The sequence below is a fragment of the Myotis myotis genome, unplaced genomic scaffold (genome assembly GCF_014108235.1).
Source record: "Myotis myotis isolate mMyoMyo1 unplaced genomic scaffold, mMyoMyo1.p scaffold_m19_p_11, whole genome shotgun sequence".
Lineage (NCBI taxonomy): Eukaryota > Metazoa > Chordata > Mammalia > Chiroptera > Vespertilionidae > Myotis > Myotis myotis.
The window spans coordinates 16,527,596-16,546,706 of NW_023416315.1; the positions used below are offsets into that span (position 1 = coordinate 16,527,596).

A 19,111-nucleotide genomic window follows, 5' to 3' on the forward strand; every position below is an offset into this window, starting at 1 on the left:
GGGATGTCCCGGATTGGAGAGGGTGCAGGCTGGGCTGAGGGGTCCCCCTCCCGTGCATGAATTTGATGCACCGGGCCTCTAGTTGATATGATAATTGGAGTCAAGGACTTTGGTTACATTTTATTTATTATTATTTTAAAAAATATTTTTATTAATTTCAGAGAGGAAGGGATAAGGAAAAAAAGATAGAAACATCAATAATGAGAGAGAACCATTGATCAGCTGCTTCCTGAATGCCCCACACTGGGGATCGAGCCCACAACCTGGGCATTTGCCTGGACCGAGAATCAAACCGTGACCTCCAGGTTCATAGGTGGTCGCACAACCACTGAGCCACAAAGGCCAGGCCAGGACTTTGGTTACTTTTTAAATGTCGTTTCAGATTCTTCTATGTTTGTATTTTCAGAATCAAGTCTGATACACACAGGGCACACAGTCCAGAGTGCAAGTATATGCAATGACAAAAGTTTTAAAAACATATTAACATACTTCTCCTCCTCCCACCATACTTCATGTGGAATCTCCCTCTTTTTAAGCAGGCACCTATTGTAGGCCGGCTGAAGTGGGGATATAAAGAGGGAGAGTCAAGAATCAATGTGTCAACAAATACACATCTATCAACAAGTGAATCTAAAAATCAAGTGAATAAATAATCTGATGAATAGAATGAACTGGTGATTATAATAGAATCAGGGGCATAGAAAGGGAATGGACTGACTATTCTTGGGGGGGAAAGGGGTGTGGAGAATGCGGGAAGAGACTGGACAAAAATCATGTACCTATGGATGAGGACAGTGGGAGGGGAGTGAGGGTGGAGGGTGGGGTGGGAACTGGGTGGAGGGGAGTTATGGGGGGGAAAAAGAGGAACAAATGTAATAATCTGAACAATAAAGATTTAATTAATAATAAAAAAAGAATCAATGTGTCATTTCCATGCGCCTTTGTTTGCAGTAGGACTTGGAGGTGCAAAGCCCTGTGAAAGGGGACGCATGGTGTGGAGTTGTTACAACTAGAGAGAAAGGGAGGGACCATAGCTTGAGCAGGTGTAAGCCATATCACAGCAGTGACCAGCAAAGTAAGAGAATAGCTGGCTGACCACAACCCACCCTCATCACCCTAAAAATACCTGTTCATCTACTACCTGGCACAGTCTTCGATGGAAGAGGAGAGATCCATTGGGAAAAATGTGCTTGAATATTGACAGGCTACTACCACCATACCCCACCCTACCTTAGAAATGCTGTTTTACACTAAACAGTGATTCTCAACCTTCCTAATGCCGCGACCCTTTAATACAGTTCCTCATGTTGTGGTGACCCCCAATTTCATTGTTACAAATTGAACATAATTAAAGCATATTGATTAATCACAAAACAATATGTATTTATATATGTGTTTTCCAATGGTCTTAGGCAACCCCTGTGAAAGGGTCGTTCGACCCCCAAAGGGGTCATGACCCACAGGTTGAGAACCATTGCACTAAAAGGTTAAGAAAGTTTTTAATGGTAAAGCTCTTTTTCAATAGTAACAAAGGCTCCAAAGCAAATGTGGTTATATAAAATTAAAATAAAATAAAAAGCTTTTGCACAGCAAAGGAAACCATCAACAAAACAACAAGAAGACCCACTACATGGGAGAACATATTTGCCAATAATACCACCGATAAGGGTTTAATTTCCAACATTTACAGGGATCTCATGAAACTTAACAGAAGGAAGATAAACAATCCAATAAAAAAATGGGCAACAGACCTAGATAGACACTTTTCGAAAGAGGACATACAGAAGGCCGAAAGACATATGAAAACATGCTCAAAGTCACTAATTATACGAGAGATGCAAATCAAAACGACAATGCGTTATCATCTCACACCTGTCAGAATGGCTATCATCAACAAATCAACAAACAATAAGTGCTGGTGAGGATGTGGAGAAAAAGGAACCCTTCTGCACTGCTGGTGGGAATGCAGACTGGTGCAGCCACTGTGGAGAACAGTATGGAGCTACCTCAAAAAACTAAAAATGGAACTCCCATTTGACCCAGTGATCCCACTACTAGGAATATATCCCAAGAAACCAGAAACGCCAATCAGAAAGGATATATGCACCCCTATGTTCATAGCAGCACAATTCACCATAGCTAAGATTTGGAAACAGCCTAAGTGCCCATCAGCAGATGAATGGATTAGAAAACTGTGGTACATATACACAATGGAATACTATGCTGTGGTAAAAAAAAATGAACTCTTGCCTTTTGCAACAGCATGGATGGAACTGGAGAGCATTATGCTAAGTGAAATAAGCCAGTCAGAGAAAGATAAATACCACATGATCTCACTCATTTGTGGATTATAGAGAACAACATAGACTGATAAAAAGGGACAGACCCAAAGACTGAGAAACAGCGATCAGGCTATCAATCCCCAGAAGGAAAGTAGGGGAGGGCGGGGGTAAGGGGAAGAGATCAACCGAAGGACTTGTATACATGTATATAAGCCAAACCAATGGACATGGACAACAGGGGGATGGGAGCATGAGTGTGCGGGGCGGGTGGGGGGGGGAGGCTGGGGGTTAATGGGGGGATGAGGACACATTTGTAATACCTTAACTAATAATAATAATAAAAAAAGAAAGAAATAGTATGGGGGAGATCTTTGTGGATGGACTATCTCGATTACAATGGTGGTTACACAAATCTGCCCATGTGATAAAATACCATTAAACTATACACATACATTTAAAAAAAAATTTCTTACATGAATTGCAGTTTGCAAATACCAACCTTGATATGCTAGCATAAATTAAACTAAAGTTAAGTATTTATGTGAATATATTTGACAAAAATATTACAGGCTTTGGAGTCAGGCAGAGCTGATTTGAATTTTGGGTATTCTTAGATAAGCCTCAGTTTCTTCATCTTGCATGATGTAAGGAATAGAGCCATAGAGTGCATGATATGCTTGGCATGCAATAAATGTTAGGTACTACTGTTACTACCTCTACTGTTGTTGCTCTATCATCATCATCATCTTCTTCTTCTTAATATAATCACCATTATATAAATGTCTAATCACTGAGCTGTATGCTAAAACCAATATAATATTGTACATAAACTATAATTAAAAATAAAAGATTCTTAAAAAACAAATACAATTATGTTGGATTATAATTTTCTATTTAATATATAACTAAATGAGTCTTTACAAAAATATGATGGTACAGTGTTTTTTTTAGAAAAATGTAAAGTAACAAACATATTTAAACTTATTTTGTTAGGTCACAAATCAAAAGCTCATCAGTAGTACAAATATAGGCCTTGGATTAAAACTATAATTAAGATAATAATTATATTTTCATTGTGACATTCTCTTTGATATGGTGACATTTACCTTTTAGAAAAATTTTGTGTGATGAAAAAATCTACTCTCAAAGATCAATCAATTTTTGCCATTCAAAGATAATACTTAAAAGTAAAAGATAAAAATCTGTGTTTTAGAATTACAAGGTTAGAAAAAGGATAGTTTTTATTTGCAAAATAAATAAATGGTTAAGAAACTGAATAAGCTGCTTGATTGGTGTTAAAATATTATACTCAACAGACTAATAGATATACAAATTAGGTTGCTCTAAAACTGCTGTGATTGAGGGAAGTTTCATAGCAAGAGGTGAGCGTTGGAAAACCCAGTAAGATCAGCTGTCATAGGACAGATCGAAAAGGACTCTATTGGCAGCAAAGACAAACAGCAAAGAAGGTGAGAGAGGAATATGGGATGCCATTGAGGAAAGGTGCTTCCAGTGAGTTGTCAAGACTATACTGTCACCATTTGTTTTGTCTCCCTTAGGGTGAGAAGCTTAAAGACAGGGAGCATGTCTTACTCATATTTGTATCCCCTAAACCTGATACTGGGTATTCAGCACAGCTATTTGTTAAAGGAATGAATGAGGCCTGTTAAAGATTTTAAAAATAAGTCTCGCCCTAACTGGTTTGGCTCAGTGGATAGAGCGTCAGCATGTGGACTGAAAGGTCCCAGGTTCGATTCCGGTCAAGGGCATGTACCTTGGTTGCGGGCACATCCCCAGTGGGAGGTGTGCAGGAGGCAGCTGATCGATGTTTCTCTCTCATCGATGTTTCTAACTCTCTATCCCTCTCCCTTCCTCTCTGTAAAAAATCAATAAAATATATATATATTTTTTAAAAAAGTCTTGTATCTTCACCTGAAGAACAACCTCAGATAGAGATTTGGGAGACACAAGGAGTTTCGGCTTCTTATGACATTAATACAGTAGTTGTTACTTTATGGTTGTTGTTTTTTTAAACAAATGTTAACATATTTCAGTTAGGTATTCTTGTGGTGAAAGTGTTTGCCAAATATTTCAGATATTTTCAGGTGTGCTGGGTTGAGGTGGAAAGGAAGAAGAAAAAATAAAATGTTGATATTGGTTGTGTTCCATAAAGCTAACTTTGTGCTCTGTCAATGTCCTAACACAAGTGTTAGAGAAGTACATAGAGATTAAAGAAAATTTTTTAGTAAAAAGAAAAAAGGCTTACAGTTTTAGTTCCATTGCTTTAGATAACAGAATTTTAGTAGCTTTTATTTTCCCATTATGGATATTGTGTGCTTTTAATAACCAGACTTATAATACTATACTCAATTACATCTTATAATAACATGGACAAGCCAATACTTTGCAAGTTTTCCCCATGTTTTTAGTTTAATTTTGCAAACAACATCACATTGTATATTTTCAAATTCATTTTTTTATTTTTAATATCTAAAAATACCATTTACTGAGACAGATCTCCAATTTCTCTCAAACTTTTTCTAAGAGCAATAGTTTAAACTCTCATTAGACGTCAAATTTCTTATAAACGAAGGTATCCAATATCATATTTTTTCAGCAAAATACATATAAGAATATTGGAATGTCTAAGAGAATCATAGAAATCACAGGAAGAGATTTTCAGATGTTACTGGGTTCATTTTCATTTTTCCTATAGGGCTTTATATTTGCCATAGTGGAGAGAGATATTTTATTGTTATTATTCCATTTTTGAATAATATCAAATTCATTATTCATTTCTTCAAGATTTACTGAATACTGTGCTAAGAGCTAAAAATTAAAAAAAAAATTCTGTGTAAAGGAGATGTGTAAATAAAAGAAATTCAATAACTTGGGACATATCATGGTAGAAGTATGCAAAGGTGCACTAACAAAGGAATGGCCATTTATGGTGGGAATTGAAGATGACAGTAAATGCTTTATAGAGAAGTTTCCCTTTAGTTATATTGTAAAATAAGATTCAATATTTACCTGGCAATTCTTCTTACTGATGGGAGTTTACACTGAAAAAGTTTGGCATTCAACGGCAATAAATGCTATTTATGTTCCCAACCCAACATACATAGGATGTTATCCTTTAAATTTTTCATAGGCGAAATTAGAAAAGTGATACCCATTCCTACCTCCACTTCAGTTATTGAGCACCACAGAAATACAAGTTGGCTACAATGTATTGATGCTATGTATCAGGCACTGTGTTGAGTGCTTTACATAAATCATCTCATTTGATCCACATAACAACTCTATGAGAAGGGATATTACTTAATTGCGGTTAAATCATTTGCCAGATGTCACAACTTGAGTTATTTTTGATAACGTTGGGAGATGCAGGTGCTTTCTGGACTGTCCTTTCTTAGGATTCCCAGTGTTCTAAACATTGGTAACAAAACCTGAAGAGTCACATGCATGAGAGACCTGGCCACCTGTGCCTTTATCCTTTATGATGAATGTCTCTGGAACTTTGACATAATTTTCACATTGCACTTTAGGAGAATGAGTTCAATAATCTTCAAATCCTTTTGCATTGCATTTCCTTGTTGTGCAATAGATATTATTGGACATGTTGCCGATATTTCCTAATATCTGATTTGGAAAGATGTCTCAGCTAACATGAGAGTCATAATGTAATCTTTAGGGTTTATTTAATAACAGGTTATATTTATGAGGACACAGATACATTATAAACTTTAAAAATTCTTCTGGCATTCACAGGGGAAGATGATATGGATACACTTGGAAGCCTATTTCATTTTATTTGAATTATAATGCCATCTGCCCAAACTCATTCTCTGAAAAAGTACTGCTCTGACAACATCAGAAAGGAACTTTGTGTGAGAAACAGGCATCTGTTTTTTCCTTAATTTACAGAGGACACATTTGTTTGCATTCGCAAAGGCATTTTGCAAATTTAGTACCCAATTAATGTCATTGTGTGACAATGACAAAATAATCAGATTCTTAAATGAAACCCATTTCTTTTCAGTTTTGACTTTGCAAAGCATAAAAATATTATGTGATGTAGTATGGAAATTAACTTTTTCAATTTTTTAATAATGTCATCTTTCCTCTATGGAGATGACACTTGGTATCACCTGGACACTTGCTTCAGGTAATTTCTAATAATGATAGTTAATTTGTGCCCAGTCATCCGTGCCTGGTTCCCACTATAATATGAAATTTGTACATTTGTGGAATGATGACTAGGATTTACCCAGAGTTAGAGATTGTGGGAGAGAACAAAACAAAGTAAGTTTCAGAAGAATAGGCTCCAGGATCCCAAATTCTTTGAAAGTGTGTGGTGAGAGTTGAAGCTGGCCAGATGTCTGCTCAGCTATTCCACAGACACATGGAGTAGACTCTGGATTTAACGTGATTGATATGGCAGAGGAGATACACTAGCAATTAAGATCCTTGAGTCATTGACAATCCAATGGGAGAGGTAAAACTATCTACATTTAAAATAGATCCATACAGAGTGTTTATAAAACAAGGCACAGGTATGACTTAGTGTTCATAAATACTGTATGATTTCTCAGTAAGTATGCCTTTAATTTCATGATTCTCATTTGAAATCATGAAGGAGACAAAGCACAGAATTGGGGTGCTATTTGGAGAAGAAATAAAATGAGTTCAGGCACGGGCTAGGGAGAAATAGGTGAATGGATCAGGGGTTTTGCAGAAAATGAGCATAGTAATATATATAAATTGGAAGATAATTATCCTAGTTGGAGAAGAGAATTTATGTTAAAAAATAATAAGAAAAAAGATGGTATATGTAAAAGAAATCAATTGATATTTTTGAATACTATGTTGAAGATTTTAAGTTATTGGAAACTATGATAGTGCCAAATATAATAATAGTTGTTTTGGGAAAGCCTTAATCAGGTACATACAATCTTGATATCTTCCCCATGAGTACATAGCACATGCCAAAAACAGTGCTTAAAGGAAAATAGAAACATGAATGACTAGAACTAGGAGGTAAGTTGGTTATTCAGGAGGACTCCTACATTTCTGTGGCTGCCCTGATTTGGACTCTCTTGCCTATATTTGGAGAATTTTCCACAACATGAGTGTTAGTGGGAGGGTGCTATGTCCAACTACAGAAGTGGAAAAGCCCAGATACTTGCCTTCCCTGGAAACTTGGAAAATAGGGCATGGACATACTTTCAATCGAGGATTAGGCAATCAGACACAACCACCTGGGATTTTGAATCTGGAGTTAGTGAGGCAGAGCAGCAGCAACAGTGAAGAATTTATTCCAGTGGTGGAAGAGACTGCCACAGCTGGTTTTGCTGGCAGCTGGGCCAGAGAGAGTGGTGAGGGTCTTCCTTGTCCTATGCTTGTGGGGTGACCCTGAAACTTAGTCCCTTTGTTTTTTCTTATTTTTCAAGCTTGTTTTTCCACCTTCCCTGTGATTCTGAAAACTACTCAATAGGCTTTCAATAAATTTATTTTCTGCATAAATCAAGCAGAATCCATTTCTGTGGTAGGTAATTAAGAACTCTGGTAAAGGTATCCCAGGCTACGAAGAGATAGGTTCCTATTTTGGGAAAATGATGATAGGTAAAGTGAGGAAAGGACAAATGTAAGAAACACTGACAAGGAAGAGTTGACAGATTTGATAACTAGCAAGATATTTCTATTCCATTCTTTCCTTTTCATTCTTACCAGAGGATATGTTCATGGATTTTAAAAGAGAGAGGAAAGGGGTGGGAGAGAGAGAGAGAGAAAGAAAGAGAAATGTTGATGTGAGAGAAACATTGATCAGTTACCTCCCATACAGGCTCCAATGGGGGTTTGAACCTATAACCTAGGTATGTGCTCTAACTAGGAAACAAACCCACAACATTTGCTGGTCGGGAAAGGCTCCAATCAACTGAGCCACCTGGCCAGGGCTTGCTATTCCATTCTTTCTTCACTACTCTGTTTGCAGTAATATGAGCATGACATTGCATAAGGAATGCAACAGAGAAACAAAATATTTGCAAGTATATACCCTAAAGGATTAATAATAAAGTGTTTATGGAACATGTGAATATCAAGTCCGCAAGTGTGACATTTCTCCAGAGAATAGACTAAGCTGGGGAAGTGGTAGTAAACATAAATGACTTTTTAAAGTAAAAATATTTTCACGTAGAGGAAAGGAGTAAATCTTGAATGAGCCACTATAATTTTTGACTTTATATGAGAACCATGTTAATTGCTGTTTTCATTGACTTTTTTGAAACTAAAAGAGTTGGCAATTTTATTTTCACAATACAAATGAAAATTTGCTTTTTATTTTGGTCCTGCTGTTCCCCTCTACAACTATTCTCTCTTTGGTAGGAAGAGGGAGTGAGTCTTCCTTGTCATGCTGTTTGACATGCTCCCAGAGTTGCAGCACCCCGATCTCCTGGTGAACTGGAACAAGAAATACAAAGCTGAGGGGCTCCCCTTATCTGTCTGGAGAGTCATTCCTGGCCGATTGGGCACCATCATGGGATTGGTGGGAGGTCTCATCACTGGAGGCCCAGGCATCATTAGCCCGTGCCCTCCCATAGGTGGCCTCATTCCAGGAGTAGGTCCCATGGACATCATCCCATGAGGAGGAGGGCCCATCACTGGCATCATGGGAGGGTATCTCATATGGGGTGTGGGCTTCAAACCGGGGCGGGGGGCACCATCACTGCCCCTTGCAGGAGGACGAGCAAAGAATAGAGTAGGAGGTATCTTTCCTTGCTGAAGTGCTGCAGTTATTTTGTCAATCCTGCTCCAAGCTTACTCTTCTATCCACTTCTGATAGCAGCCTTTCACATTCTTTTTGTGTTTCCTACCACTGCAGTGTGTCTTTCTCACAGATGGAGAGTCATGGGTGAGGTACGTATCCCGGTAGTCACAATGAAACTTGGGCATGTTGCTCTGCATGTAGCCTTATAATCAGGACCTCAATATCAACATGGCTAAGACTGAATCACAGACTTTCCCCCAACAGGTTTTCCATCAATTTGTTCTATCTCAATGATTAGCATTAGAGCTGCCAGATGCCAAAACTGGAAACCTGACAGCCACCACAAATTTCTTCCTCCCTCTTCTCATTATTTAAGAAGTCCTGTATTCCGCCCTTAATCATCTCTCAAATAATTCCTCTCTCCTCTATTCCCAGGACGACAGACAAAATCTCATCACTTCTTATCTGGAGTTTTGCAATTGTTTCCTAATTATTCTCTTTGGTCCTAACCGGTTTGGCTCGGTGGATAGCACGCCAGCCTGTGGACTCAAGTGTCCCAGGTTCGATTCTGGTCAAGGGCATGTGCCTTGGTTGCGGGCACATCCCCAGTAGGGAGTGTGCAGGAGGCAGCTGATTGATGTTTCTCTCTCATCGATGTTTCTAACTCTCTCCTTCTCCCTTCCTCTCTATAAAAAAAATCAATAAAATATATTAAAAAAATAATAATTATTCTCTTTGCCTGTACCTTCCAGTCCACCTCATTTCATACTACAAGAGTGAATAGTCAACAAATGCAAATCCCTTCATTCATTTTCCCCTACCAGAAATCCTTGGGTGCCTTTCAAGGAAAGTAAACCTTAGAATGGCACACAGGCTCTAAGATGATCTGCTATGATCACATCTTACCAAGGGCATCTCTTTTCCCATACAAACCTTTTGTGCTCAGACTTTTGTTCATGTTCAGACTTTACCACAGTCCTTGGTGCTTGCCTTTTGCATAGGCTGTTTCTTCTGCCTGGAACCTGCTTCTCACCTCCCTTTCCTGGCTAAATTCTACCTGTCCCTATGGCTCAGCTAAGTGTCAGCCTTCTTAAAAGGGTTTCCTGACCACCATTCTTAGCAAGGTAACCATGACTATACTTCTATAACCCCTGATCCAAATGTCACAACCCCTATCATTTGTAGCATGATAGTTATTTTCTCATCTTTCTCCACCATTTGACAAGGAGTACTATGGGGACTTAGGCTTTGCTTAAAATAAGTCTTTGATATGTACTGTTGTAGGAATGAAAGGAGCACGTATTCCTTATGAAATCTGAAGGATTTCGATAACCAAATGTTATCATCCATAAACAGTTCTTTTTACAAAGACGAGAAAAGGTCTTGTAAGACACAATATACAACTGTTTCCAAAATGCTCAGTGGTCAAAATTTTAATTCTTTCGAAGGAGGAAAACAATTTTTTTGAGCAGAATTTTGCCTCAAGGGAAAAGAATGTTTAGAAAGCTGCCTTGCCTTTTCCTCCAACTTCAAAATAGATTTTTCACAGACCCAGTCCTTTAGTGACTCTTGTTTAATGCATGCATCTCTTGTATTATGGGAAAAATAGAATAGAAAAAAAACCAGAAAGTACAGATAAAATAGAGGGCACAACGGGGTGTGAGACAGACTGAGAAAAATCCTTAAAATGTTAAAGCCCAATGAAAAGAGAAGGAAAGACGGGAAGTAAGACAAATGGTCCAAAGTACAGAGAAAGCCCCAGCGTCATGCTTAGTGGGATCCAGTCTCAACAGAAAATTGGTGTTTCCCTGAGCTTTTTGTCTATTTGTTTGATTAGCTTCTTTCCCTGTGTCCTACCCAAAGAATTCCCTCATGTTCAAGGTCATCCTCAAGGTCAAGAAACATTCACAAATAATCAGGCATTTGATTGGCAGTCTGCGAGGCAATCTGTACTCTCAGCATATTTGCACTTCAATATGGAGATGAGCTAGAAATGACCTAACACAGAAACTCTGTTTTGTGATCTGGTACTACAAATATTTTCCTAGTTTAATTAATATATATCCAACCTTGAATTAACTTGGAATGCCACTCTACAGAAAGAAAGTTTTGTATAGGTGCTATATTTTTCTACTCCATACTATGAATTCAGTTTTCCTACTAAAAAGAACTTGGACAACTCATCATGAAATTGAAAAGGATTCCAAGAATAAGATGAAAATGCAAATACATTCTTAAACCTTTATTTTGTATAAAGTGGTTGGAGGAATACAGTTTAGGCCTAAAAATCCATGATCCACAAAAGGTCATGGAAGGTCATACTGATTCTAATACGAATGCAAAGAATGTGGAGAATATTAACTGTCTACAGTAAACAGAACAAAATCTTTTCCAATGAGGCTGTGTGTTTTTGGGTATGGGAATCACTTCCTTGTCATTGTTGAATCTTCACGTCTAGCCCAGTGCCAGGAACATAGTACATGCTCACAATACATAAATTTAGTGCATTTGTCTGGAAGACAATTTGAAGAGAGTGCACCATAGTTTTAAGATGACTCTTTAAGGTAAATTTTAAGACAACCAATACAAAAGATAATCTCCACACAGCAAAGTGATTCAAAAAAAGGACAAGTTAGATAAAATCATACCCATTTTAAAAATACCTTCTAGTATGATTTAGAAAAAATCCAAATTCTATACCAGGATCTACTATTTCATTCCTTCAAACCTCCGTGACTTCATGTCTTACCATACTCTTCTCTGTTCTCTATATTCTAGCCATGCTGTTTTGTTTTGCATTTCCCCCCCTTTCTATTCCCTGAAGTTTTCAAGCCAAGTCCCATGTTAGGGCTTTTATCTCTACCCTTTCCATTACCTGGTATATTATTCCTTAGATTTGTCCATAGCTAGCTCTTTATTATTCAAGTCTTGTCAACTTTCCCATGCTTCTAGAGGGTCTGACCACGCCATCTAAAAGAGCTACCACCTTCCCTCCCTTTACCTAGTACCCTACTTTATTTTATTAGCATTTTGTACCATATGAAATTTTACTATTTATTTTCTGATTTACTTGATCTAAGCTCCACTTGACTTCTATGTTATATTGATACAAAGTAAATAGTATCTTACTGAATGAAGGAATGAATGAATGTGAGAAAGATAAAAATGTTAGGATACTATGTTGAAATGAAAGAATGATCTGATGCTGATAGAATTGAGGCAGGAAAGAAAAGAACATAGGGTTAAATCTCTGTTCCTGGCCTGAAAAGATAGAGCTCTATTAATTATGTTTCTTAATTAGCTCTGTATTGGGCAAAGAGATACCCTAAATAGATGACAAATATTTTCCATTAGTTTCCTATTTAGCAATTCAACTTTTAGGCACAATTAACTTGATGTGAGCTTGGAGCATGTTGAGTATGACATTCCACATCCTGATAACTCTAGAATATAAAATGTTGAAGAGAGATGGAAATGGTTATTTGAACAGCTGACAAATGTTTTTCATGAGAATGTTTATATTCAGAGAAATAGCTTGGTAATTCTGTCTGGTTGTAAAAAGTCAGGTCTTAGAAGCTTTACTTTTATAAAAGAAGACCATAAAAAAAAGGGAAAGCTAAACTGCTTTGCATGAGGAATTAACATAAATTTAAGGAAAGGAAAAGAAGAGGCAAATGAGGATTGAGCCTATGAAAACAAACTGATGTCAAGGTCACTAAAGTAATTGAAAAAAAAGTTTAATATTATATTTTGAATTTCTGCACACACAGGCACACACACACACATTGCCAAAAACATTAATAAAGTTTGTTAACTTTTTGCTTGGTAATTTGTTTTGTGAGAGGTTTCAAAGACGATCAAGGAATAAGGGTTGAGTTTCCATATCTGGGTTGGCCTAGAGCAGTGGTTGGCAAACTCATTAGTCAACAGAGCCAAATATCAAGAGTACAATGATTGAAATTTCTTTTGAGAGCTACATTTTTTAAACTTAAGCTATATAGGTAGGTACATTGTTGTTAACTTAATTAGGGTGCTCCTAAGGCTTAGGAAGAGCCACACTCAAGGGGCCAAAGAGCCGCATGTGGCTCACGAGCTGCAGTGTGCCGACCACGGGGCCTACAGAGAAGGTGAAATGCGAGTGAGATCAAGAGTCTGTGGACAGGAACTTAGAGCTAAGGCGGACCTCAAGAATATAAGCCCCCAGGAGCTCACAGAAACCTTGGATGGGTTCATGCACTGAAACATGACTAAAATTTTTTGAACATTTACCAACTTTAAGGTTGAGATATAAAAATCAATAAGTAAGGATTCAGTTTCACCTTTCACATGACTTCATGTCTATGTAAAAGACTAAAAATGGTCACATTTATATCTCCTGCAAGGAAGGGGACTCCATCCAGTTCCAGATAAGTTTCCAAATATTAAGAAGCCTTACAAAATAAATAGAGGGTAAAGATCAGGTGGGGCAAAAGTAGGTTTACAATCATGAGTGCACAAACCAGAGTTTATTCTTGTATTATTATTTATTAATTATTGTTTTATTTTACATAAGAACAACTATAAACCTACTTTCCTCCACCATGTATATTGTTCTGTCCTCTTTTATTTCTAATTTATAGAGGACTGGGGTTATTATATTTACCGCTTGTAACAATATTGGGTAGCATCATAAGCTAAAAATTAAACATTGTTTATAGAATGTAAGGGTCTAATGACATATCAGAGAGGAAAAAAGGAAGGTATGAATTCTCCATGAAACTGAATTGTATGTGTAAGTGTGTGTGCTATGTGGGAAAAATCCAAGAGTAGACATTGGCTATCCACATGCTATAATCAGGTAGAAGATTTTCAAAGAAATGTCAAACTGAATCAAGTAAATCACAACCAGAGTCAGAGCAGAAACAGCAGTGTTGATTCAGTTGACTCGGGTGTGATGAGAACACTTGACAACTTGACATGACTTGATGCTGCACTAGTGCTGATTTCAGGTCTGGTCTGGAGGATGCTCATTGAAGTTGCACATCTGAACCTGATTTCTCTCTCAATGTAACTGCTTCATATTATGGACTGAAAGTCTCTTGTTAATTATTAGTTTACCATCTCTTGTTTTGATTACCTGGTGACTGAGATGGCCTTAACATCCCCCTCAGCTTAAGTTTTAGAAAGGCTTCTTCCGCACTATGGCCACTTGACCTTCTTTTTCTTAGAATATTTACTTTAGAAACTTGCAACAGTAAATTCTTTATCTGCCTCTTTGAGATATAAATCTTCCACAACCCTAGAATGTCTTTCTCAAGGTCCTGGGAGTTATCTTTTGAAGCACAACCATCAAGAAAGATACCACCTCTATTTGCCAGTCTCTGTGGGAGGGTAGGAGCCTAACTTTGACAAGTGTCCATTAGCAAACAGAAATGGCCTAACTACTTTGACCAAACGTCCCCCTTCATGAATCCCCATAGTTCTCCAGGATTTTCCATTATTTTACTCCAGCATTTAAAAATCTTCCTGCTTTTTGTTTCAGGGGAGTTGAGTTCAATTTCACTCCCTTATTGCAATAGTCTTGAGTAAAGTCTTCCTTGCCTGTTCAACGGTTAACTCTGTCTGGTCCAATTTTTATTTGATAATGGACTGATCTGTTTTCTCCTTGTTTTAAATTATTTACTCACTTTATATCAGGCAGTACTTTCCAGGCACTTTTAAACCACTAAAATACTTTTTTTTTTTTTTTTTTTTAAAAAGAGAGATTTAGAATAAATGGAACTGAAGTAGGTATCCATGAAAGAGGTAGTGAATGGTAGATGCACTGAAGAACAAAAATAATCAGACTGTAAAATATGAAAATGCAAATAATTGGATAATACCAAGGAATAATTCAATGAAAAATACTCTCCCACTCTTTACTCTGAAAACACACACACACACACACACACACACACACACACACACACACTGAAATATTAAGAATGCTCAAGTTTGGAAAATTGGATACATTCTTCTGCCAAGTGGAGAAATCTCCCTGATATATGCTGTGAAATGCACAAGAATGTTTTTGAGCATCACAAGATTTCAACTACAGAATGCTAAGTATTGATAGTCTCAGAAGAAGAACTGCTTGCTCCAATAGAGCTTACAAAAAAAAAAGGCATAGTCTTTCCGTTGGCTAAAAACAGAAACACATGGACAATTTTTTTATTATTGTTAATTAGACAAGTAGGTGTTTCAAATTCAGAGCTTTTTAGGGATGGGGGCGGGGGTGGGCAAAACAAAAGAATACACACACACACACACACACACACAAACCATCTAGGAGCACATTTAGTTTGTCAGTTTTTCTTTTAAGTATTTGGTTTGCTTAGTTTTCTGGCATCATTGTTCTTCTGCTGATAAAACCCAACTTGTAAATCTAAAACATATTGACCAATACCACTTAGCTTATTTGAAAACAGCAGGATACCTAAAATTCTCCAGAGTAAATTTTGTGCTCCTCTTTCTTCTGTTAATAAGGGCAATTAGAAACATAATGGTCCGTTGTGACTGGAGGCTTCCTAGTTAAAACTTCTCGGCAGCAGCTGAAAGCCTCCCCACCTAGGCTTTCTCTTTCAAAAAGATAAATACTCCATTATCTACTTACTTCACTCATTTTAACTAAATTCAGCCCAAATCATCTTCATAAAATTGATTATAATATGTCTTCAGTCTTATGAAACTAAAATTAGTTATTTAGTGCTCCGGTCTGATTTTTTTAATCATTTGTTATCAGGGCTGTAAAAACGAATGGAGTGAAATTAAAAAACACACCCCAATCTAAATCTGACCCCAATCTTACTGTGTTTTTATTTGCACAATCTATATATACAAAAGCCTAAGCGACCATTATGACTGGTCACTATGACGCGCACTGACCACCAGGGGGCAGACGCTCAACACAGGAGGTGCCCCCTGGTGGTCAGTGAGCTCCCACAGCCAACCTCCCAAGGCCGGCCAACCTCCCATGGTCCCTCGCCCAGGCTGGCCCCAATCACCCCAGTTGCCCGATCGCCCCTATCTCCGGACAGGCCTAGGGACACCTCCCATGCAGGAATTCGTGGACAGGCCTCTAGGTTCTTAATAAAAGAAAAAGAATGCTCTAGAGATGGTTACGTTTATAGACAGGGATTACTTAAATCACTCAGACTAAACTAAAATTCTGTGGGCAATATTTGATGAGTAGCTTTAGTTCCAGGTATATTTAGCCAGTGATGAGATCTGGATTGCTCATGCTATTTTTAGTTTGGGAGTGACACATGACATCATCAACCATACATAATTGAGAGAAATAGTTTTGGTAGCAGAAATAAATTATTGGGAATTTATTTTGAAATAGTCTTCTGGGTATTCCTCTGGTTTAGCGAAACAAAATTTAAGTTGATGTATGTTGTTTTCCTTACTCTCCCAAATAACAATCTCATCAATCTCCGTGATGTCCTATTGCCTAGCGAGATATGAGTCATTGCTTTCTAAGGGCCCTATTTTTATTAGTCATAGTCAAATGTAAACTATAGCATGAGACCAAGAAAAGCAGGCTTCTTTTTTCTGTATAGTTATCTTATAACTATAAATTCTTACATGGCAATTCCCGAGTCAGATTCCATCTAAAGTGGTTTCTAATTTCTATTCATTTAAAAAATAACTTATTTCTAACTCTAAGGAAGGGGCCTTAGTATTGTGAAACCCCAGGGTGCTTTCAGTCTTTGCAATGAATAGTAACAAAATTTCCTAGAGACGAAAGAGCAACCATAAAAACCATTGTATTTTAGGATGGATCTATGGTATGGGAAAAAGACATGGGAGGACAGATTAACCTCCAAGCAGTACAGAATCATCAATATGCACCTGCAAGCTTGACCTTGCCATAGGTATTCAGGACTGCAATTTTTCGACTCTTTGCAAATGAAAATTAAGTCTCTGTATTTTAATTTACATTTCTTTGATAATAGCTCCTTAAATGTTTTTTATTTGTTTATTAGGATTTAAATTCTTTTGTATTGTTGTTGAAATAACTGTCATGTTCTTTGCCCACTTCTTTATCTTTTTAGACAGTCTTTCTATGTACATATTTTTATGCTTATTTTTGTTGTAACATATATTCAGAATGGGTTAATCACTTATTTTTATCCTTTCAGACTTCTTGATTCACTTTTAACTAAAAGAAGATATTGTTCATTCACTCACACTTACTTCTTATAATAGGTGGAATTTATTTCAGAATAAATTAATGAAAGGAACAGATATTACAGTAGTTTGTTTTAAATTTTGTGGGTTTAAGATATATGAATATTTCCTCATCTGTAAAAATGGGAACAATAATCCTAATAGCACAGGATCAAGATAAGTATAACACATAGTAGGTTGTAAGTATAGGTAAGTAGTTATAACACATTCCTTCCCTTCATTTTCTACTGACCCTCCTTCCAATATAACACCAGTAGCCTGGTGCACGAAATTTGTGCACATTAAAAGGGAATTAATTGCCCTAACCCAGTGGTCGGCAAACTGTGGCCCTTGAGTGTGGCTCTTCCACAAAATATCATGTGCGGGTGTGCACGTACAGTGCGATTGAAACTTCGTGGCCACACTCAAGGGGCCAAAGAGCCACATTGGCTCACGAGCCGCAGTTTGCCAACCACTGCCCTAACCGGTTTGGCTCAGTGGATAGAGCACCGGCCTGTGGACTTAAGGATCTCGGGTTTGACTCCAGTCAAGGGCATGTACTTTGGTTGCGGGCACATCCCCAGTGGGGAGTGTGCAGGAGGCAGCTGATGGATGTTTCTCTATTATCAATGTTTCTAACTCTCCATCTCTCCCCCTTCCTCTCTGTAAAAAATCAATAAAATATATTTTTTTTAAAAAAGAGAATTGGCAGAGATATTTTAATATTTCTATTTGCCCTTTCTCTATAATAGAAGTGTGAGAATGAAAGGAAATTAGTAAAATGTACATGAAAATAATATATAAATTTATTAATAAATAAATAGTAACAAAAGGATATAACAACAACAGAGGCATGATATAAAAATGATAAAAACATGATATGAAAACAACAAAATCATGATATAAAAACAACAGTGATGCAAAAAATGACTGATAAAGTGATCCAACTTATTCTAATATCTCCCTGGACACCACATTAAGAGTGAAAACACTTTCAGAGTGTTTGACTACTTCCCCTTGTGATGAAGTACTTAGAACTTTAACTGTAAGGTCACATGCTCCTCAAACTCGAGAGAAAGCAACATATAACTGACCATGTGCGAAAATGGGTTCAGGTAGGAATATGCCTACTCTGTCTAGAGTTTGTCCTTGTGATTTATTAATAGTCATCACAAATGCTGGCATCACGGGAAACCATCATCGAATCAATTTAACTGGGAGGCCAGTGTCAGATGGGGACAAATTAATTCTTGGAATCAGAACAACCTCTCTCTCTGCAGATCCTGTTAATACTTCAGCTTCGATAATGTTAGGTCCTAATCTTTTGATAATAAATCTGGTACCATTACAAAGACCCCATTTACTACTGAGATTTCTCAATAGCATGATGATTGCACCCACTTTCAATTTTAATTTATGACATGGCATTCCCGAAGGAGTAATACTATTAAGAAATTCGATGGGAAAATTTTCCTTTTCAGCATCATCTGTGGAATCAACGGAATCATCACTCAAATATGTGTGAAAATCTCCATCGAGTATATCCAAAATTCCTTCATTTAATTTTTGAACATGCTCATTTTTCGGACAAAGAATTGCACGTTTATATATATTTTTAATATTACCTATAGATATAGTATTTCCAAAGATAGCTTTAATAATAGATCCATTACAAATCATTTCACAGGGGATTTCAATAATATCCATTCCTAAATGAAAACTGCTATCAAGTTTGCCATCTCCAAGTTTTACTAACCATCCATTATAAGCAGAATCCTCTGATCTCATATTTGTTGTAAGAGACAACTTTCTGAAAGATCCCCAAACATTGCAGTACTTTAAACTCGTTTGTACTATGGCTGATCACATA

General features: G+C 37.2%; 1 protein-coding gene and 1 pseudogene across 1 annotated transcript in view; both read right to left on the bottom strand.

Moving 5' to 3' along the window:
- MAGI2 (membrane associated guanylate kinase, WW and PDZ domain containing 2) overlaps nucleotides 1-19,111 on the bottom strand; it is a 1,152,561-nt gene that overhangs the window by 305,166 nt on the left and 828,284 nt on the right. The gene's annotated exons all lie outside the window — the stretch shown is intronic.
- LOC118666518 lies at nucleotides 8,652-9,279 on the bottom strand (annotated as a pseudogene).